This window comes from Melospiza melodia, chromosome 19 (genome assembly GCF_035770615.1).
Source record: "Melospiza melodia melodia isolate bMelMel2 chromosome 19, bMelMel2.pri, whole genome shotgun sequence".
NCBI classification, from domain to species: Eukaryota; Metazoa; Chordata; class Aves; order Passeriformes; family Passerellidae; genus Melospiza; species Melospiza melodia.
Window position 1 is genome coordinate 7627333 of NC_086212.1, and position 23546 is coordinate 7650878.

Here is a 23546-nt window from a genome sequence, read left to right on the forward strand (position 1 = left end):
ACCCACCCACAGTCCCACTGATGGGGCAGAAGCCATACTATTCCCTTGCCTTTCTAAATGGCTTTTAACATCTACAGGTATTTTTCTGGATACTAACAATGATGAAAATACTTAAAATACCTAATCGAAAAAATATCCTTTATCTTCCTCTTTGCCCACCCTTTTCCCCCTGTGCCTTTATTACTTTTCTAAATATTGCATACAATGTTTTCGGTAAATAAGAAGGATATTAGAGTAGACAAATAATGTTTACTCACCAGCTCAAGAAAGGTGTTTCTGGCACTGATTCACAAGTTACTCACAACTTACAAAAAATTACTTATACTGAAAGGGACAAGGAGTGTCTTTTTGTGTGCAGGTTGCTGAACAATGAGGTCCTGGTCCCTGCCTGGCTTGCTGTGGCATTACCACAAACAATACTAATTCTTAAATACCTGCCTGACTTTAAGCACTTAGGTAAATAATTGTATTGATTGTTGTAGGCCTATTCACATGCATAAAACTAAGCATATATTCAAATATGTTGTGAAATCAGGGGCCGGGAGAATTTTGCAAACAAGGCATTTTTAGATATGAATTTACTTGTTAAAACCAGCTTTAAAAGGAGCTAATGTGGCAATCAGGCTTTTGGGCACGGCAGGTTGAGGAAGAAAAAGATTTATTTTCAAGATGGATCCGAGGACTTTCTTGTACTTCAGAGATTCCTCAGCAGAACCCCAATTACAGGTGAGAAAGGCAGCAAGGAAGCCCCCCCAGCCAGTGATTGTTCAGAGTTTAATGTGAGAGCAGTGTAAACTCAGAACTGCAGATAATCCGTGGGGAAATCAGGGGGTTAGTGCCGAGAACTGATGGGGAATAACAACTGAAAGAGCTTTGGTTTTTCTAGGCTGGCGGGAGGTAGCTCATGCTAGGAAGGCTGCCAGCTCCACACTGATGCTGGGAGCTTTGTCTCCTTTGGATTGTAGGAACACACTTTGCAGTCAAACTGATCTGAGAGATTTTGATAGTAAAAACAGCTGTCTCGTTGCAATGATGTTTTTGTTCCATTGTCAAAATTTTGAGTTAAATCCATGAGTGGGCTGCAACTTGTTCAAACCCTGAACTCAACACCCTTTGTGCTCCTTTGGCTTTTCCACTGCGGTTCATGGGATATCTCCTTCCTGAGGAAAGGGCTAGGTGTAATAAAAGCCGTCAGGACAAGGATTTGAAGGTCTCCCCCGATGCCTCCCCAGTGCTGGAGAGACAGAACTGGAGGACTGCAGACTGGTGAGAAGGGGAAATAAGGAGGAAGAGCAGGGTGTGGAAATGAAACACTCCAATGCTGCTGTGGCCAGGCTGCATCCCCAGCGAGCAGGTATGCCAGTGGAAGGGGGAAATGTCTGGTACCTGAGCAGGGACAAGACCAGCAGGGGCAAGGGGAAGCTGTTTGTGGGGTGTACAGCACAAGGGAATTGGGAAGGGGTGTGCGACGGGATGTCCCAGCCCCATCTTCCCATCTGAAGGTGCCTCCTTCCACTCTCTTGGATGTGCAAACAAGCAGGTGAGGTGCCTGATTGAGGCGTCCAGCACATCAGGCAGGAGCACAAGGGGCACATGCCAGACTGCTTCTGTTTATGTGCTGACATGGGAGATGGGACAGCACCTCTGTACGGCCACAAATCCATTCTGTGTCGCTTGAGGTGACGGGAACTATGGGCAGGGTCTTGCCTTCTGGGGAGCCGGGAGCCGTGTGATGCTCTGTGAGTGCAGAAGGGTGGCTTGTGTGAATGAAGCTGTTTCTGCAGGTCTGCAGGACCCATGGCTCTGTGGCACTGTGTGTGCTAAGACAAATAGATGTCAACAAAAGCCCTTGCTTTTAAATTCATATTTAAAAATTGTCACTTAGAGACCCGAAACACAAGGACTGTAGTGAAAGTGACTTGTTTTCATGGAAACAGAGGCTACAGACAAGGTGATATTCACATGGCATTTAAAGGTCCAAGTTCTACAGGAAAAATTTCTTTCAAAGACTTGCAGCTCGATGAACGCTGATAGCGCCAACATAAAACCATAGCCACGGGCGGGAGACAGCGCGCCCGGCGCGTACCTGCCGCCGGTGAGAGCGCAGCCCGGCCCGCGCCCGGCAGCGGCGGCTCCGCGCTCCCTGCGGCCCGGGGGGCGCGGGCAGCTCCGCCACAGTACCGGGGGCACCGGGCAGCTCCGTGACGGTACCGGGGGGCTGCCGGGCGGCCCCGGGAGCCGCGGGAGGCTCCTCCTCCGCGCCGGCACCGCGGGCAGCGCGGCGTTGCGGGCGCCGGGACGCGCCGCGGTTCCCCACGCGTGCGGTAGGTGCGCCCCGACGGCGGCGGCGGCGGCGGCACGGGGGCAGCCCCGCGGCGCTGCGCGGGACCGGCGGTCCCGGGCTCGGGCTGCCGGGGGGGCGGAGGGGCGGCTGTGCCGGACGAGCAACAGAGCAGAGGAGCCGAGGGGACACCCCCGTGCCGTGCCGTGCCGTGCCGTGCCGTGCCGTGCCGTGCCGTGCAGCGCCTTGCCGCTCCGCGGGGCTGCCCCCGTGGCGCTGCGCTCCGCGCCCCGCGCAGCCCGCGGGCGGCTCCGGCGGGAGGCGCGGCGGGGAGGGGGCGGGTGGGCGCGCCCGGGGCGCAGCGCGGGGCGCGGAGCCGCCGCCCCGCTCCGCTGCGCTCCCTTCCGCGGGCATGCGCGCCTGCCTCGCACATGCTCACTGCGCCCGCGGCGGGCGCGCACACTCCGCAGCGCCGCGGCTCCGCGCTGCACCGCCGGTGAGTGGGGCAGGGGCTGCGCGCCTCCGCGGGTGCGGGCTGCCCGCCGGGGCTCCGCGGGCCGGAGCGCTCCGCGGGCGCGGGGCGGGGGGCGCGGAGCTCCGGAGCCCGTCGGGGGGCGGCTGCGGCGGAGCGCGGAGCGGCTCCGGGTGCGGAGACTCCGGATTAGCGCGGGGAGTTAATTGCTGCGCAGCGTGCCGTTCGGTTTTACCGTCAAGCGAGTCCTGCTTATTAATGATTTTAATAGCTTTTAAATAAAATGAGCCGCTGCACTTTCCCGCGGCTGATTCTATGAAGAAAACTTGTATGTGATTTGTGCTGCTTCTATGAGGAAAACTTGTGTGTGATTTGTGCAGTTTGAGTAAACTTTTCAGAGTGTTAAATTGTGCTTGAGCCCAGTGAATGGCCTCTAAAGGAAATTATTCATGGTATACAGCTACTGTTGTTCAGATAATGTTTCAAATAATGATAATGTTCTGTTGTATAAAGTTGTGATTGCTAAAATACATGTAGTGAACCAATAAACAGTTTATTGGTGTGTATCAAATATTGACAGAAATTTTGTTCAGCGTAATATCAAATTCACGCATCCCTGAGCGCCGTTAAAAGCAGTGGCAGGAATGGTTTATTGTTTTGTCTCTCCTGTGGACTTCATTAATTTACTGAGAATTTCTTCTCTCTGCAATGCCATCCGTGGAAGGGTCCCTCCCCTTCTTGTCCCCCAGTTTATTGAGAAGGCATGTTTAAATTTCTTCATGCTATCCACATCTGTGGGTATTAGGGCAATCTGGTCCACAAAAGATGGCATACATTTAAACTAGTAAATCTCTGTCTAAAGTAATGCTTCTTAGACAGTTTCATACATTTAGCAGTGCATTGTTTTGTTACTTGTTGCTTCGGACAGGATAAATTCTTTCTCATCGTCTTTTTTTTTACGTGGGGAAACTGTTTCCATTTCTTAATGAAGCTGAATTTTTATTTCTGCTTTGAAATTGAAGGCATCGTGTGCCCTCAGATGTAACACAAGCAAGTAGGAAAGACTTGCAGTACAAATGCCTTGAAAATAATCAGTACTCATAGCTTTGGAGACATTCCAGAAACTTTTTAAGCATGTTTTGAAAATTTACTTGAAATGGTACAGCAGCTGATAACTTAATTGTTCTACCTTAAAACTCTTGATTTAAAAAATATCTAAATTTATGGTGTAAAATTGAATTGTGTAGTTACAGAGTCAAATTGTCCACGTAATTCTTGTGCCTCTTCTACTCACCCACCAACAGGTCAAAACATTTGGCTAAATAACAAGTGGTGTATGCTTTTGGTTTTACACTCATTGATTTGTTTTGCTTTACTTTGCTTAGCCCACTCCCCTCGGCTCATTTTCTTTTAAAATTGTACGTGGAGACTCGATTCCCATGACTCGCTAATCTTCTCACCATTATTTGGTTGAAATTTTTTGAAACGGGTTCCTCTTTCAAATACCTCACAACATTGGCAGCCTTAGGTTCCATTAGAAAAGCTTCATTAGGGAGAAATAAAAATGTTGTTGATAACTCCCCCTCCAACAATAAGCCCCGTATTCAACTCCACGGTGTGTGTGGATATGCCTTGAATTATAAGAAGGATTTAAACTCAGGTATTCACACAAAGAACTTGATCTCAGAATATCGCTTAAAGAGTCTCATGTGTTGCTATGCACAGCTGGTTAATATGCTTTTTTTCCCTGCAAATTTAATAATTTAGCTATTAATCCTGCAAATATTATGCATGTTTAACTGTAAGCCTGCGAGGTGTTGGGCTGAATTCTGCGTGGCTGTGTTTGTGTGTCAGTGTGTGTGTGTACACACTGCTGACAAAGAAAACAATTAGAGACTTTACTAATTTTCTACTGTCTTCCCAACTGTTATTTATGATGTGCAGTAGTACAACAGCTATCCTGAAATCAGCTATAATTCTCTTCAGTAAGATTTGTTTCTTCTGTGCCAAATTTTGCAGTAACCAGATGGTCTTAAGGTGTCTTCAGCCGGAGAACAAGCATGAGCAGTGCTGAAGACTAATTATTCCTTGCAGTAAATTCCTTCTGCAATAAATTCACAGGTTGTTAGACCTAATCTGTGGAAATGATTGTTAAGATCGCTTATGCAGTGAAAAATGATTTTATAAATCTGTGAAAACTAGCAGAAGTTCTTAGAATGCCAAGAAAATATTTTCAAGTTAATTTTTCCTGGCTGGGGTAACTTTTATTTGGGACAAACTCTTAAATGAAGTTGCAAATTCAATACTTTTCATAAGCCATGGAACACTGCAGTTTTAATATGAATATTTTAAATGTATCCTATAAGTGGAGGGGTCATTTGGTAGATGATGTAGAGAAGGAAATTTCATACTGCCGTTCCCAGTGTATCGTTAGTTTCATTGTACCTGTGTATTTTTCACAGCAGTAGCATTCTATATTTGGGTAGTGCATGGAGGAGCATCCTGGATTAACAATCAGGTTATTTTCATTAAATTTCACGTTGTACTGCACATGACAGGAAAATAGTTAGGAACAAAAAAATACATTCAGTTATAAACAATGGTATATATTAAGTAAAGCCATTCAGGCTTAAATATGTCCTGCTTTTTGGGGGCTTAATTTAGTTAAAAATACAAGATTTATTTTTCTTTCAGTATATGTCTATTAAAAAAATGTAAGTACTCAAACCTCTTGGCATTTTGCTTACTTTGATATGAATAGGGAGAACTTGCCAAATCTCTTTCCCTTCCTTTTCTGCTGAAAATCCTGGTTGGGACTGTTCATTAAGAGATCCCATCAGAAAACAATTGTTTCGTGGCAGTCAAATTCTTAAAACAATACTTCATCGTTATTTGCAGATCTTAACTCAAGTAATGATGTTTAACAAACACCTTGTTTTAATCAGGTGAGGATAAGCCCTTCAATTAGGATGCAAATAATTGCTCCTCTTGGTTGGGTCATTTGGGGCCTGGAGGTGCTACCATTTGCAGGTAGATTTGGTGCTACCCAGGGTTTGAAGCAGGAGAGAGGAGAAATTTGGAATAAGGATTTAAGTCTTGTGCAAAATATTTTTTTATTGCAGCATTCAAAACCCGATCCAGCTCCCTTCTTTGTCAGGCTGTTCAGTTGATCTTGATTTACTGCTGCAAGAGGTGTGAGAGGAAAATTGGATCCAAAATAATGTTCACTGCAGAGATGGTTCCAGTGAGTGTGTCACAGAGTGAATAATTAAAAATAGTCAAACCTCTTTTCACTCAGTCTTTCTGCTTGTGCTTTAATTATATATTTTAATTATTTCAAAGATGTGTAAAGTGAGATGAGAAAGATTACACGGGCATAATCCTTCCCATTTAAAATTATTTGTCTGCAGCTGCCTAAGTCCTGGCATTAGGAGTCACATACAAACATGTTTATTTAACATCAGCGTTATCTGTTAGATTGTACATGGTTCATTAACATGGAGAGAATAGTTTTTGTTTAATAGTGTGTGGGAGCTGCCAGAGGTCAGGAGGGGTTGTTTGCCTGAAGTCGAGATGGCATCTTGGCTTTGCTCTCCTCCTGTTTGTCACCTCCGCTGTGCCCGGAAAACGCTTCCTTAGTGCCGTGCTGAGCTGTTTTCCCTGGTGTTGAGAGGCTCTGTGCAAAGCCAGAAGTCTGCTGCAGGGTTGTGGTAAGGTTTATGGGGAGTTTCAAGGGAGGTTTGCTGTAATTTGTGGGGGATTGTTGTAGTTGGGGTTCGGTTGGAAAAAGCAGCTTGGGAAGGATGGAGCGGGAGGGGACAGAGGAGCCTGAGGTATTGTTGTGGTGCCCACAGTGTGTGGCTGTGATGGAGGGATTTTACAGATTTGGGGTGATGGCTTGGGAAATTGAGAGTGCTTTGTGTGCCAGGGAATAAGGTTTTGTTGGTGTGGCTGGGTCAGAGCTGGAGTCAGGACAGTACCTGATGATGGTGCTGAGCTGCAAGAGGTGGCAGGACAGGATGGGACCCTTCTCTGTCCACAGAGCTTGTGGGGGGTTCCCACTCCTCCTGCTGCTGGATTAGAAGCATGCTTGGACATATAAAACCATATCAGGGGCTCCAGAAATACAGAATTACCCATGGCCTCAAGTTTAAAGAGATCAATTAAAGTGTTTTACTGTGACTTCTGTATATAAGGTAATAGCCACACACTGCACACAGTATTGGGAGAGAGATGTGCACACCCATCTCCATGCACAATTTTAATTTTAATTTCAGCTTCTTGAAAATGTTTCTGAATGTTTCCTACAAGTCAGTGAATTTCTCCATCCTCAATTGGATGATGAGGGCTCTTAGGGCTTTTTGTGCCTTGGAGGGAGAAGATAATTTAAATTTCCATTAGGAAAAGGTAGAAAATTGCCTTCTTTGATTTTTATCAAGCAAAGATCCCCGGTAGATAATAACCAAAAGGTGTTGAATAAAATGAGCATTATTGTAGAATTCAAAGTGCAGTGGAAGATGCAATGTGACTGAAGCATACCGCAAATGTGCAGTTTTTAAAAAGCATAACAGTAAAAATAGAAGGGCTGAAAAAAATGAGCTGAACTACTGTGTTGATTATAAGTTGTAGCTGAATCACTCTTAAGGCCTGGATATTGTTTTTAAAAAGCCAGCAAAACATCTATTTATAAAAAAATAGCAAGTTCCCTCAGAAGGGAGGGGAGAGAGAGAGAGAAAAAGTCTTATCTTGGAGGAGGGAATGTCTGGGGTAGGGTTTTTTTTCCTTTGAATTATTTTCAACAAGTACTTACTCTGTTCTGTATTTTTAAGAAATTATGTGGACAGCAATTTTGTTGCTTTACCAAGGCAGTGAAAACACCAAGAATCCTTTTTATAATTTGGAAAGAATGTCAAAAGAATGAAGTAGTTAAACCTAAGTGTATTAGATCATACGCCTTAAATGCATAAATAAGCATAGCTGCAATCACAGAAACCAATGTTAAAACCACCAGGAAAACTCACCCACAAACCGTAATGACTTAGAGGGAATGACCTCAGCCATTGTGAAATTTGTGCCTATTTGTTGACTGACATTTATTTAGTAGAAGCAGGGTGCATGTTTTGCTGGGGTGTGGGATTTCGTTATTTGCAAGACTGCTGGGGTTTTTTTTTTTGTTGTTGCTGCCAGGTTTGAATACAAAGAGTGAAAATGGGCTCGAGGCTGTGAGAGCCTGGATATGATTTGGGCCGTAGCAATTTGAAAAGCAGGTGAAGGGTTTGTTATTGATGCACAGAGAGTGGTGGAACTGAAGTTTGTTGTTCAGATGTTAGGAACTTCCTTGATGATAGCCCACTTCTAACTTATTCCCAGCTGGTTTTCTGTTAAGGAAATGAAGGTTTAAAGTATTTGGTTACAAACCTGAGATTTCTTCACGTCCGTGTCTTTGCGTGAGTGCTGCATGAAACGCTGGTGTCATTCATCTCCCTTCTGCTTTTTGGAGAGGAAATTGGTGCATGGTAGAACCTCAATTTGCCTTTGCTGCAACACCACTTAATAATTCAGGGAAATGGAAGTCTTGAATTATTTTAACTAAAATAGTCTTCTTCAGGAATGTTTTTACATAAAGCAGCATAACAGATTTCAAGCTCTACCAGAGCCATATCTGTCTGCAAACAGGATTTCTCTCTGCTGCCTGCTCCTGGCTGTAGGCTACTACTTTTATGGGTTGCAATAATCAAAGAAGTTCCAGTTTTAATTGTGATGTGCTGAGAGGTCTGAGAAGATAGGTCAGTTCGTGCTGTTGGCTTGAGCACCGAACTCTGGACATTCGGTCTCGTCGTGCAGAAATTCTAGTTTGCCATCCCTGCTTTTGAGAAGGAAAGCAGCCCAGCTAAATAAATAATCCTAAATGAAGAAAATTATTTAATACTAGTCAGCCCAGATAGTAACTGGTCAACCCATGGAGAGTTGGTGCCTCTGTCTATGCTGGAAAGAACAGACTTGACAGAGAAACTCAACCAGAGCAGGACTTCCAGAGACAGGGCGACGTGGGGAATGTTCCTTAAACTCAGCAAATGCCTTAAAAACTGGACATGCCTCTAGGATTACGCAGGCACCCACAAGAAACAGTGAGGGGAAAGTGGGGCAGCATCTGAAATGCTTTTGTTTTTTAAATAGGTTGAGTAAGCAGAGCAGACTGGGGGCCCCAGTTATTTACAGCTCTGTCTGTGCACCACGCAGAGAGCCTCATCAGCTGTCCTGAAGACAAGTTTTCCATCTATTGCAAATCGTGTCTTTTGATGACACATTTGATTTGGCTGTTTGCTGTGTAATTGTCCTACAGCTACTTTGGAAAGAACTTTGATCAGTTTTGAATATAGATCTGTATCACTGGTTTTGATTCCCCTTGCGACTGCTCCTCTGTGCTCAGTTACCATCCATAGAGTTTAATTGCATCTATCTGACAATTCTTTGCTTCTAAAACAAGTCAAAAAGTATTTACAAACTGCTTTATCCTCTGTAAATGTTGACAGTGTGTACTTCATTTTTGTAAGCTATGTAAATTTATTATTTTTCCCTGCTACTGTGGGTGAAACAAGACAAAATCTTGTCTAAAATTGAGCAATGCTTTTTATTTGAAAAAGAGAGATTGTTTTTTCCACCCCTTAACAAACTGAAAAGCACAATTTTTTTCTGAAAGACGACACTTTTTTAAGTAAAACATGTGAATGTTATTTTTGCTGTATCCAAATGTTCTTTTTTATTCTTCTTTTGTATGCTGACTTTATTTTTGAATTTATAAACCCGTGTTTTTTGCTAGCTTACTTTTGATAAGTGCTGTTTTGATACTATTCCTCTTCACTGAGACAGATTTAGGATTATGTCAGCCTTAATGCTTGTAGCAAAATACATAAATTTTCTCCTTCCTTGTGTTCAACTGTGCATAAATGTATTAGATCCAGTCGTGCTCTCACTGCAGTTCCCAATCATTTCACTTTAGGGTTGAACTTTATTGAGTGGGAGCAGTTTTAAACCTTCTGTACTTGTTACAAAAGTGCATATTTAATTTTTTTTTTCAATCCCATCATAACTGCTGCCAGTGCAAGTATAGCTGACTTCTTCAGTGCCTGAGCCTTGCAGAACCAGAGTGAGAATCATCTTTCTGTGCTGTCCATGCTCAAATGCCTGTTTGCAAATCAGCAAAGTTTCCAGCAGCAGTTAAAAAAGATGGTAAATCTGAATTTGGTGGAGAGAGGGAGGTACCACAGCCCTTTTGGTACCAGTGGTTGGAACCTCCTGTACCAAAAATTTGCAGAGAGATGATTTAGCCCATGGTATCACATCTCTGACCTGATACTCCTAAGTGCGTTGGTGGAGTTAGGTGTCTGGCAGGAAAATAAGGCAGACACCATTTTTCTTTTTATTTATTGACATAAAATTATGAGATCATTATTCTGTATAGCCTTAGTGGCCTGTTGTGTAAATACCTATGTTGGAGGAATCTTGTTTTTAATAAAATTCATTTCTCTGAATAAGAGGCAAGCTTAGGTCTCTGACCAGAAATACATAATCATTCAGCAATGCTGTAAATGTCTGTAACCATGCACAAGGCAATGTAAGATTATGTTCTGTATAGCCAATTTCACAGACCTTTGCTGTCTTTCCCTCTTCAGTGTCTCTTCACCTGAAAACTCTTAAGTTGTGGTTTGAAGGAAGGTGTTTTCTGCCTATTATATATGATTTCGTATTGCTTGTTTGGCAGCCATCCTTCCTGTTCACTGCAGCAGATGAATATAATTTGGGGAGGAGAACTAGATGGGGAGGGGGCTGAGGAAGCCAAGTGAGTCTGCTGTAAAAATATTGGAGATGCAGCAAAACCTTCTGGGCTAGATTAGTTCTGAAACACCATTTAGGCCCCCCTGATAATTAGGGGTGGGGTGTGGAGACAAATGCTTGGTTTCTAATCCAATGTAATAAAGGAAGACAAGTCTTGGTTTCTAACTGAGTAATAAAGGATGCTGCTGCTCAGAGTCAGAGGTGTTGATGCTGGAGCTTGATGCTTTCCCTCTTAAAGACCAGGGCTTCTCCTTGCCCCAGCTCCCTGCCACAAATCAGGATTATTCACTCCCAGCAGTGGTTTAACCGTGTCTGTGGTGGGGCAGGGTGGTTCCTGAGTGATGCACAGGAGCACTGTGCCCTGGTTGAGCACGGGAAGTGGAAAATGAATATTGTTTTGAACTTGAACCCTGAGAGCAGACAGAAGGTAATTATTGGAGCTGGAACTCCCCCGGGAGAAGCAGGGGAGTGATGCTCTGCGCTTGTAAGGAACACTGTGGGATCTTAAATATCTCGTAGCGTTTAATGCTTTGGTTTTACATTTCTGCTTTTTAATTGATCTTCTGCTCTTCTCTTTTCTTGGCAAATACAGGAAGAAACAATTGGATGTAGACTTAATGTGCTGTATTTATTGATAGACACACTTCAGCCCTCCTTTTGCTGGTGAGGCAGGACTCTTAAATTTCAGTCTTGGTGTTATTTTCTGTTGTAAAATTAACTCCTTTGCTGCTGGCTTACTTAGTGGACCTATTATAATTTGAAAAATTAATTAATTGATGATTAAAAGCACAAAAATGTATATGAAGCCATTTAATCAGAAGCTGTAAGCCACTTGTGTAGTATTTAGCTTTGATTATAAATTTATCTGTTTTATGAAGTAGAAAACCCCACTGTAATGACACAAAATATGTGGTTGTAAAGTTAACATTTTGAGAATCAACTTTTAAATAATATATTACTACTAAAATCATAGTAGCCTTCTAGAAAAAATTAAAAAGGTAAATCTCTGCCTTCAGTGAATATTTTGCTGTATTTCAGTGGCCTGTGGCTTCAGTAATCTACCTAAGTGTTTTTACATTTTTTTCCCTTCTCTTTTGGCCGCTATTTTACAAGTTCTTCGACAAAGAATAGTGAGTGCCATGTTTCTCCTTTTTTTTACAGACTGTGTGGGGTCTTCTGGAGATTTTTAAAATACTGTTCCTTATTAGATAATTAAACAAGGGAAAATATTTTTCTGTTAATTTCTACCTATGGTGGTGCATGGGTTTTCTTCTCAGAAAAGAATAATTCCATATTTTAAAAACACCATTTAAAGTGTCAAAGTGAAATCACATTATTTTCAAAGCATAATTAAATACATACTATTTACTATAAAGTCTCCCTGACCAAGTTCAGAAGACTGTTTCAATGGTGATGAAGTTTTAGAGGCAGTAAAATTAAGTCACTATAAAAGAAAATTGTGTGATGATTTATTGTGGCAGAGCAGGTGAAATTCCTCTCGAGATTTTAATATCTTCCACCTGGTATAGAAATGAAAAGAAAATATTCTCTAGCTGGTGACTAATTTGTCACTAATACCCAGGGGTTCCTTCATTACAATGCAGAGATGTCAGTTCTAAGAGAAACGCACGGTGAAAAAACCGAGTGCAACTTCCCGTTGGAGACAGTTACAAAAAGGAGGAAAAATAAAGATCTGGAAAGCAGCCTAAGTCGTGTGAAGGAAGGCTCTGAAGCTATCAATCAGGGTAAAATGCCTGGGGAAGGATTTTACCTGCAGGCTTCAGTGGAATTCATGGGGACAAGTCTGAGGAGGAGCTCTGGCACACAGCAATGCCCAGTTCTGCTCGCAGCTGCACCTATTGCATCCTGGTGATTGCTGCAGGAAGAACTGCATTGCTAAAAAAAAAGCAGCCACACTCTGCTTACTGATGGCTTTTATTCTATATCATGGTATTAAATGAATTGAATGCAAGGCTTGGGTGAAAAAGCTGCTAGGGAATATCTGCAGCTCGAAGCTTTCAGCAGAGAGCGTGGTGTTTGTGCCACATCAGTGTTTTGACAAGTCATTTTTCCCCAACAGAAAGTTGCTCCAGTGTTCAGAGACTGGTGTGGTGTCCTCACTTTGCCTTTTGCTGCAGTAACAAAATTTTAACTCCACTCTTGTCCTTCCAGTGCTGCCGTTTCCAACAGCTTGGAGTGAGGGGAGCATGAGCCAACGCAGGCCCAGGGGAGAGTGAAGTAAGGATTTCAGTCTCTCTCCCTTAAGGAACAAGCTGCTGACCCTGCAGCACCAGCAGTCTTGCTTCTTGAGGGCTTTCTGCTTTAGTCCAAGCCAAAAAGTTGTTTGGGAAGAGCGTTTGCCGTACATTTTTATGGTAGAAGTGGTGATGCAGCGTTAGGACTCCCGTGGTGTTAGAGATTTGGGAAGGAGAAGTGAGTGCTGCACCAAACACCATGAATGTTGGAAACAACCTGCCCAACAAACAATATGAATGTTGGAAACAACCTGCCCAACAAACAACATGAATGTTGGAAACAACCTGCCCAAGAGCTTTGTGGTGGAGGTGTTTATGTCGCAGGGGGAGCCCTGCAGAGTCCAGGCCATGGTAACACAGTTATGTTTCTCACTGGGAAGATTTAATCTCAGCTGTTCTATGGTTAGTTGGAGAAATGGAGGATTTTATGTTCTGTCAGAAGGAGATTATTGGAAAGGAAATTTATGGGATTTGCTGCATTTCTTCCAGTTATAGTGTATTCTTCAGTCAAAGCACTGAGATGAGTAACAAACACCCTTGCATGTGTGCTGGGTTGAGGATGGCCAGATGTCCACCCAGCTCCTCACCTGCTCCCCATCCTTAACAGATCAGGGGAGAAAATATGAAAAAAAAGCTCCTGGTTCAAGATAAGAACAGGGAGCTCACTCACTAACTCCCATCACAGGCAAAACAGACTCAGCTTGGGGAATGATTTTGGTTGAATATGTAATTGTACTTGGATGGTAACGTGCTGGCTGTGAAATGTGTTGTCTTTTACATGAATTCTTGAACTAGAGACACTTTTTTTACATGTTCAGAATCTTACATTTCCTAGATATGTTTTCTTAAGTGTGTTTTTTGATTTTAAGTTGGCAGAAAATTTGTAACTGCTCTGAAGACTGGAAAGGCTCCTGTAGGGGACTTCTCTTCCCTGCCTCTCCAGAAGCCAAATCTTCTTTAATGTTTGGGATTTTTTGCCTGTCTATTAATATTCATAGCTAAAGTGTAGGAACAGATGAGATGGTCTTGCCAACAAATGGTGGCCATCCTCTTGATTTTAGTCATTCATCCAAGGCTTAAATAACATATAAAATTTTCTTGATATGTTGGGCTTCAGGGCTTTTCAGACATTAACCTTAAGCTTGCATGGCAGCATTTCTTTACCTTATTTATGCTCCAAAGGAAGGCATGTTCAGTTCCTCATGAGCCACTTGCCATTCCTGATGCTGATGGCAGCTCTGTGCCTAAGAAGAGCCTGGAGAGTGGAGGGCAGAGGTTTGGTGAGGAGGGTAAATGATCCTGCTGTTCTCAGTGGAATTAGGTTTACTTTGAGAGGGATCTTGCTGAAGATTTGTCTGTAACTGCTAACAAGGTGGTAATGAAAGTGTGCTGCTGGTGTTATCACACATATGAATGTGTGCTAATAGATGCTCTGGCAAACTAACATTTTGTTGTGCTGCTTTTTTCTCCTCAAGATGGCCTTACATTTATGTTCTTGCCATGGGAAGCAAGTTAGAAAAGTCATTTGAACAGCAGTGAGCTCAGGAGAGAGAGCTCTATGTAAGCATTTTTATGTTTAACCTGACAAGCCAAAGTCTTGCCCCAAAATGTTGTCTGCTACTCTCCAAAGAAGCTGTCAGCCCTTCATTAATCATTTAGTGGTGCTTCAACTGCACAGTAAACAAAACCCACCAGGCCTGTGTTGTCCTGCTTGCAGCCAATTCTCTTGTGCTCAACACCTCATGGAGAACTTGGTTTGAAACCCAATCTATCGAGGTGCAGCCTTCCCCAGCAGACTGCTCTTAATGGCCCAGATGTCTCCTTAATGAAAGGGCTTTGTTGTGCCAACACCATGCTCTCTGTCTTTCCTCAAGTGGATGCTCTCATCCTTGATGCAAATACCATTACCAGAAGAAGCAGAATGGAACCTGCAGTGTTGTAGTCTCTGGAACTCAAAGTTTTGTAATTACTCTTGGCGTATACTCGTGGAAGTTATTTCATACAGGAGTTTTTCAGCATCACTGAAAAGCAAGCTCCAAATTTTGTTGTGTTTATTTTTGTAGTGCCTGAAGTGGCTGATACATCCTTGTGACTTTGGGAAGTGCAATTTGGATTGTATTCTGCAAATTAAATGTTAGTAAAGAAGAAATAGCTGGGACGTGATTTGTTGAGGTGTTTTTCACATGGTCCCCTGACAGTGAACAGTCGGGTGCTCAGATGTTGGTGTATTACTTATGCAAAAGGAAGTCAGAGTTTAGTTGCCAAAATCTGATTTCTTTAACTTGTGAGTGGATGGAATATAGGTATGCTTTGCCCTGAAGCCTTAGCCTAGAAGTTACGCAGCAGTTCCCAGCACGGTAAATTTGAAGATTTCCAGGCTCACTTAAGTGCTGTCAGCCAAGGCTTGTGTTCAGTCTTAAGCATTTTTCGCTTCACTTAGGAGAGCCCAAAATAATCAGTGCTTGGAAAGGAAGCTGTGTTATCCTGACATGAGTTTAAAAGAAATATTACTCCCAGATTGCACATGTCTAAAATACACTTCTCAGATTTCTTCTGCTGAATGTTAACTTACAATGGTGAAGGTAAGTGACTGTGAAGATAATTTTCATGTTTAATTAGTTGTGTGCATGATTCATATGTGTTTTATTCTCATTTCAGTTTCTTGCCAGCCTTGTATTTTTATATTGCTGTAAATCTGTGAGTATGTATTTGGAGGCAGTACTTGTGGAGTGATGGCCACCAGCTCTCATCTTTTTGAATGTACTAAATGCATTTTTAATCTGAGGGTTTTAACCCTCTAGATGCTGACAAGGCAGATTTATTTTTTTTCAATACAAAAGAGATACAATCCAGTTGTCTTTAACACAATGCTTGTAATCTCAGAAGAGTAGATCCCAATGCTTATCCCTTTAAAAACTCCTCAGAGAAAAAGAATTGCTTGGAGGAAAGAACCTGCTAAGCTTTCTTTGGCTCAAAAATACTTGCAAGTACCCTGAAGCCAGCCACTGTGTTCACTGATACTAAATGTCAGTGAGCAGCCTCCCACCCATCCCTAAATGCAATTTAATTTTCTGGTTCTTTAGTTGAACTTTTTGGCTCTGTTTTTAACTGCAGTAGATGGCTGTCAAGCTGTAAGCATGACAAGAAGTAAACACCCAAAGCTGCAAATACCTAAAGTAGATATCAAATAAGAATTGCTTAAAAGCCTGTATATAACTTATGGATTAGGTGGTATGGGCAGAGTCCTCAAAGCCATTAAATTAATCTGTTTGTCAGGTAACATTATAATGGTAAAAGTGGTGCCAACTTCAGCTGTGTTGGAGTATTTAATTGTAATCCTGTGTTTACAGGGAAGTGCAGGTAGCTGTCACCTGAACAGGGGAGTAATTTGGGTTTGTCTTAGGTGGAGCTGCAGTCACCCCATGGGCAGTGGGACCCTCCTGAAGCAATGGTGTTGATAGATCCCATTTATGACAAAAATATATCACAATTCCAGGCTGGAATATCTGGCTGAGAGCTGTGTCCTGCTCAGCCTGGCTGTGTGTTCCTGTCTCCTCCTTGGCGGTGGTGCCGTTGATGAGCTGTGGGCTGGATCAGCAAGTTCATCCTGTAGAAAAACAGTAAAAGATGAGTTTGTTGGTCACTGCAGGAGGCTGTGGCTGGCCCAGGGACAGGTTGTGTCTTTGGTCAGTAGTAAAGCCTCTCAATGCTTGCAATCAATAGGAGTTAATCAAATCTCAGGATAGATGATGATACAGTTTTGCAATTACCCTGGATAGCTGAACTTCCAGGCAACAATTTGGGAAAGGAGCCAATTTGCAAGTAGTCATTGTAGCTGTTGAGGATTGATCAGCTTAATACTTCAGTTTACATGGGGTTTTTTTATGTTCTCTTTTACTCAATTTATAAAATTTCAACCCTTACCTGGCTTGAACTTCCTACAGCGTGTGCCAAGTCCTGTCCTGTTCATCCACCTGTTTCCCAAGGGCACTTTTAGGTTGGTATTTTTGAAATGTGCATCTTAAACACATTCCAGAGGAGGTTCAGAGGAAGATGGGAAGTTTACTGCTGCTTTCTTTTGTAACACCCAGAGAAGCTGGAGGAGAATCATGGTTATGTACTGAATGACAGGAGTGCTTGCCCCAGTCATAGGAAGCCCAGGACAATTTCCTCCAGGTGCAGGCTGTGTGAGACACCCTCAGTGTATCATAGTAACACACTGATCCTTATTTAATTCCCGTTTGGAATCTTGTCAGAAGTGACTTGCCCAAAATCCGACACTGTATTAGTAGGACAGTGATGAAAACCAGGTATCCCTAATTTCTGAAGTCATTGGTGCATTACCTACTTAAGACCTCTCTGAAATGAGCTGTAGCAATCCCAGTTTCTTGGTTGCAATTTGTAAATTGTATTTTAAAATAGCATTATCTCTTCCTTCAAGGGGGGTTGATAGGATTGACTGACAAACCATTTTAATTACTGCATATATACAAGGAAAACTTCTCTCTGACAAAAACATATTATAGCTTGGCTCTTGGTACAAACCAGCTTAACTTAAATTTCACATCTCGCTGCCAACAGCTGCCTTACTGAGACACAGTGCTCATAATAAATGAAATTTCATGAAAAAGAAAAATGAAAACTTTGTTCCAGCTGGATTGTAAAGGCAGTTGGACCATTTCTATCATCCATATAAAGCTGCCATCCACATAAACATTGCAAATTAGTTTTTCATTTTTAATAATCAGGATCAGACCTTTTCTTATTATTGAGGCAAATGCAAGCTATTAGAACCATACCATTTCATTCAATGTCCATTAGCTGTTGAATCCCATCCAGAGTTAAATGTTGGAGTGCTTGGGGAGAAACTCACCTTTTAGTTTCAGGTTTTCAGGTTTCTGACAGCCTGCTTGGATGCAGAGCCTGGAGTGAGCAGGCTGCTGTGGCCCTGCTGGGCAGCACTCAGAGGGGTGTTAGTTACATCATTTGTTCTTGGAGCTGGAGCTGTGCATTGTTGAAAGCCCTGCAGCTGGTGAGTGCTTGCCCAGACTACCAACAGGAATCTCAGCTGAATTATCACACACCCTCCTCTCTGCACATGGAAGAGATTAATTCTTATAGCCACAAACAGAATGAACACTTTGTACTTAGTACCATCATGTAAGTTCATGCTGAAATACAGTGCCAATAGCCAGCTCTTTAACCAATAAAGTCACAGTTCTAATAACCATGTGTTTTTACAGCATCCTCATCCCAAAGGATCAAAGCAACACTGATTTATTTAGCTTTGGGTCCCATCCCCTGCTGTTCTCACTCCTTCCCCTTGCTCCCCATGAGCTCAGCAGAGCCATAGATGAGCTGGAGCCCAACTGGTGGTGTGTAGCCCTCAGCAGGGAGGGACACTCTGCAAAACCACACCAGAGAACATTTCAGCCACTAGAAGTGACAGGCAGTGTTGTGGGCAGACAGAACACAAACACCAGAGCCTGCTTTGGCCAGGGGTCAATATCCACACGTCCAAACTGCTGTAAAATTTCTTACTGACAATAAATGGATTAAAAGTTTTAAAATTCAGCCTCTTAAAAATTACACTGCATGTGATGTACAGCTTTGCCTCTGTATAGAAAAGTTTGCTAAAGACAGAGCTGACCTCTCCAAAACCTGGCTGAGGATGCCACAAAAATTGTTAGTTCAAGACACTGGAAGGGGAGAAATGTTGGTGTGAGCGCCTGAGGCAGCAGGTATACATTGTGCACTTGGGGTGCCAGCAGCAGAATTTTGTCCTTGAGTAAGAAAAGGTGAATAAAGCTGTCAGGGAGCTTTGCCACCCCACGGCTGAGCTGTTGGTAATGTGATGCTGCTGCTGCAAGGGCCCCTTGTCCTGGTGCAAGTGCTGGCCATGGTGTAACATCTCTCCTAAGCTGTCGCTAGGGGCTGTCAGGATATTTTACCTCAGGTGTTTCCACAGTTGCAGGCCTGGTTGAAGTTCCTCATCAAAAGGCAAACTCAGTGCAGGAAGGTTTCTGCAAAGTTCACTGGACAGAACTATTTAGCATGCAGTGCTGAGCCTGCATTACAGAGTTCTGTGGTTCAGTGTGTGGTGGTTCTTGATTGCAGCAGCAGGTAGAACTCCAAGACCTGCTGTGAATGTAGATGTAATTAAAATGTTTCTTGCTTCAGAGTATTTATTTCTTATGATCAGAGAAAAAAACCCATGTGGGTACAAGATACAAATTGCCATGACCAGGTCACTATTTTGTTGAGAATAAACCAAATATTTGGGGTTTGCCTCTGAATTATAGATCTTTAGAAAAGCTTAATAATTCCTAATGGCTGAACATTTTACTTCTACGCCTAAAAATTCTGCTTCCAACTAAAAAAAAAAATTCCTCTTTTTGAAAAAGAACCTGTGGCTGTATAGCTACAACTTTCACTGTTTTAAATGCTTTTCCATGTTAGGTGAGTGCATGAAATAGGTTGTATGCTGGCCTGTGGGTCTATCAGAACTGGCAGTTTGTCAGGGAAAAAGAAACTGATACCCTGCACAAAAACCCGGTCAGCAACTGGAGAACAATCCTATTCTGGCATAATCCTTACTCCAAGATATTTCTGCTGCTGGGGAATATTGTCACCTTGAGCTGTGCCTTGTTTGCTGCTGCCTGGGGTCTGTAAAGCAGAGACTGCAGCCAGTACTTGAAGCAGCATCAATTTTTGTTACCAACAAGAGTCAGTGTTGTTGGGAGAGAGGGAAAAATTACGTGTTTCTGTGCTCAAAACTGTGTTTTTTAGGTGTTTATGGAAAGAGAAGGTCCAAAAGTGTTTGCTGCAAAAATGTCACTACTTTGTGTCTCTGTAGATGAGAATGGCAGAATTACTTACATGTGTCTGCTTCTAGGGAGAGAATAATTGTTGGAAGTATTTAAAAATGAGAATGATTGAGTATCTAAAACTGTTCCCAACACAAAGTACAAATCTTTTTTTGACATTTGATCTATAGTGCTCATAGATCTTTTATATACACAGAGGGATTTACTGCTTTGTAATCAAGCTGCTGAAGAAAAACGTTGTCCTTTTATTCGCTGGGGATGACTGTAACAAATTAAAATGGTTTCCCATTAGCCTTCCCTACTTAGCTGAACCACTTAAAATGGCTTGGGACTCTGCCCTTTTCCGACCTCCTCACCTTTGCTCAAGCATTTCAGCTTCCAGGGGTGCAGCAGGGCTGGTCCCACAGCCTCACCTCTGTGCCTGCAGTTACAATTCATGTTGGGCTGCAAGCAGAGAACCAGACAGAGCCCAGAGTGAAAAGAAATGTTTAGTTTTAAAAGCTTGGTGCACTGCAGGTGATCTCTGACATCAGAGGCTGCTGATGGTGTCAGGAGCTAATTGTAGCTTGATTGCATGTGTATTTTTCAGTCATGTGCATGCAGATGAAGACAGGTTGTTTTGATTTTAGGTTTTTGTGGGTGCTTGGGTTTGTTTGTTTGTTTGTTTGTTTTATTGCTCCTGTGAGGTTTCTGTGGCAATAATGGTTTTACCAGCTTGTGGGCAGAACTGAAGAGCTGAAACAACCAAACCTCTGAGGCTTGTCTGAGCACAGAAGTACATTTTAAAAAGTAAATGTAAAATTCTCTGTTTCTCATGCTTATTAAATGCAACCAGAGTTACACTGATTTACAAAACAAACTGCAGGTTTGAAATGGCTTTTCTGTCAAATATACAGGTCTTGTTTTATAACTGACAGTGCCCTAATATTAAATGCCCACACAATAATCAGATTTTATGATAAAGAAAAAGAAAGCCAATATTTGGGTAGTGTATATGCAGTTCAATTCCAGATTGCTCCAGTTATTATAGGAATGGAAGATCTGTATTTCATAACAAATTCCTAAATCTTGTTTGCTCCTTCCTGTTACTTCTCTTTGTACCCAGGTTCTAAATACAGGTTTTATACCTCTCACTGGCCTGTAATAGTGACTTGGAGGTGATGTAAAGTTGTCTTAGTGCAATGTCTTAATCTGGAGAGCCTTAGAGAAGATTCTACAATTGGAACAGGGCAGAGAAATACATGGCATTGCTGAGTTGTGATACAAATGTGCATAAGGAATAGTGACAGGACTGAAAAGTTTTTTACCAAATAAAAATCACTTCTTTATGCATAGAATCCTGACCAGACTGACTTGTTTCTATGCTGGGAAAGCATGCAGGGCAGGCCTGGAGTGACCCCAAGTTTGTGGTGTGCAAGGTGGTTCAAGCATCTGACTTGGGAGGCACCACGAGTGGAAAATCCCCCTGGCTAACCCTGGGCATTCACACCCCGAGGGATGGCATGCTGATTAATGCCTACAAATCAAATTAATGCCTTCTTTTAGAGACAGCAAAGCTGGATGGAGCTCCAGCTCTGTCTCAGCACAAGTAAATGCAGTGGGGAGAGAGGCAACAGGAAAACAAATGGAACTCAGCAGAGGTGCCTCATGGTAGCCTCCTGTTACAGGAATTAGTAGCTAATGCCAGCCCTTCAGATTGAGGAAAAGTTCCAAAAACTGTCCTATCAACCCCAACTGTTCCAGTTTTGAAGTGTTTTTGTTAAGCAAGGGCTAACTTGTCAGAACAAAAAGAGCAGCTGTAGGATTCTTGGCTGGTCATAGTGAAGATCTCATATCTTAAATATTTTCAGCTATCTGTGGTTATTCCACATAGGTAAAAATAACTTACAGTCTGCATAAATGTGGAGAACGAACACAAGGAAACACAAGCTGACCGCAAATGCTGCTTGTAAAAGAAAAACCATCTGTTTGTTATTGATCAAAATAATAAAATCATAGCTGGGGGCAGTTGGGTATCACTGGTGTCTTCTGGTCAAGGGTGTGCTGGGATCTGAGTAACTCTTGGGGTGTTGTGGGTTTCAGGTGGGTTGTACAGCATAGGCAACATCTGGCAAAGAAATATGAAAAACTACTGAAGTTTATGAAACTGTGTTTGGATTCCCTGCTCTTGTATCTCAGGCCATTGGGGTGCCAAGGACAATATTTTGAGCAGTTGAGAAAAGGAAACGTTGCCTAATTTTGCAATTGCTGGTGAGAGCTTGCATCCTGGGAGGAGAACAGCCCAAACAGAGTGTTTGCCTAGTGAGGCTTGTCCCTGCTCCAAAGCACACTCTCAGCTTTTTACATATGGAACTATGCAAGAATTCATAACCTGACCCTCTGTTTTATTTGTGTGTATACATAACCCGCAGTTCATTACAGAAATCCTTGCTGCAGCTCTGCCCCTGCCCTGTCTGGGAGTGATGCGGAGTCAAGAATGGCCTTAGAAATTGCAAGATGTTTGATACAAAACCAAGAGCTTATCACTGGTGAGAGAATGATCTCTGGCATTTCATAAATCATCAGCAGGACTGACGTGCTGTTGGAGATTTGTATCCTTAGCAAATTAATCGTGCTCAGGAACTCTTGGGTAGCAATGTTGGATGAGTCTCTGTGCCAAATAAACTGCAGGGAGAGGGTCCTGGGGGATGGGAGGTGGAGAGGAGCAGCCAGGCTCAGCTTTCACATTACCTCAGTGTTGTCCTAGATAGCAGTCTTTAAAAATATCAGTCTTTAAAAACTGCTAAGCAAAATGACAGTGAAAAGCTTCTCAGCAACTTGCCTTGCTATTGGCAGAATATGAACAGAATATGGAGTGATTTCTTCTTCTGATACCTTCAGTGTCATCCCTCACAGGAGGTTTTCCAGTTGCCTCCCAAGTCCCATCTCAGCTCTCCTCCAGCCCTGGAGAACACATGGTCATCAGGATGAGTGGAGGTGTTTGGAGGCACCACAGGAAAACCTCTTTTTGGAGTGAAGTTCCCCTGGAATTCCACCCACCTGAGTACTCATGTCAAAAAACCATAGAGCTTTTCTTGGCAGGAACCCAAAGTTTTGGGGTAACCAAGGGTAATTTTGCCAGCCTTTCTAGAATTTCATTTATATGCTCAGTTATTAATAGATTCTTGTGGTATTCACACAACTGTTTTTCCCTTGAATTCACCAGACTTCACATTTGAATTCTAACCCAATTAGCAATATTTGCCATACACTGCAGTCTCAAATGCACACATAGATGTAAGTTTCCATACAGCTAAGGATGCTGTTTGTCCCTCTGCTTCTCTGGTGTTACCTCCTTTTCCCTTTAAAAAATAAATACAAATGTATACCAGGAGCCAAAATAAGTGTTGAGCTATTAAATAATGCCAATTTTTTCAGTTGCTGTGTGTAGCCTGCAAATTCATTTCTCTAGCAATGCAGAAGACTAATAAATCCATTCTGTGCACAGGTATTTGATAAACTGACTTGTACATAGCCTTTATTTGGCATTTTCCTTTGACTCCACTCTTTTGTGAACCAGACTGGAATGCTTCCACTAAGAAGCAAAGCAATTAATTTCAGCATCCTGGAGCCAGGGCTGTATTTTGGGGGTTGCCATACATTGCATTAATCTGGAGACCACCACTGCTCAGTCAGTGTTCTGGTGTAAGTCAGATAACCACAGTTAATGACTAAACCCTTGGTATAAATCTGCTGTATTTCCAGACAGCTGTTAGATTAGTTCTCTCAATTCTTCTGCTGTGCCAGTGGATGCAGCAAGTTCCTGATTTAAATGCTTTTTAATGCTTTGTGCAGCACTGGACACATTTTATAGAGCTGAGTAGGAGATATGCTAT

At 42.6% G+C, this 23546-nt stretch overlaps 1 protein-coding gene across 3 annotated transcripts in view; it reads left to right on the forward strand.

Moving 5' to 3' along the window:
- The first annotated feature begins 619 nt into the window (after window positions 1-619).
- Window positions 620-23546, forward strand: part of EYA2 (EYA transcriptional coactivator and phosphatase 2) — an 88427-nt gene continuing 65500 nt past the window's right edge. The window contains exon 1 of one of the 3 annotated variants that reach the window (XM_063172280.1): window positions 620-726. The gene's annotated coding sequence lies outside the window, so the exon portion shown is untranslated. Of the gene's footprint in view, window positions 727-2720; window positions 2778-23546 lie in introns of those variants that run through there. The other 2 variants (XM_063172279.1, XM_063172278.1) reach the window with 2 other exon arrangements.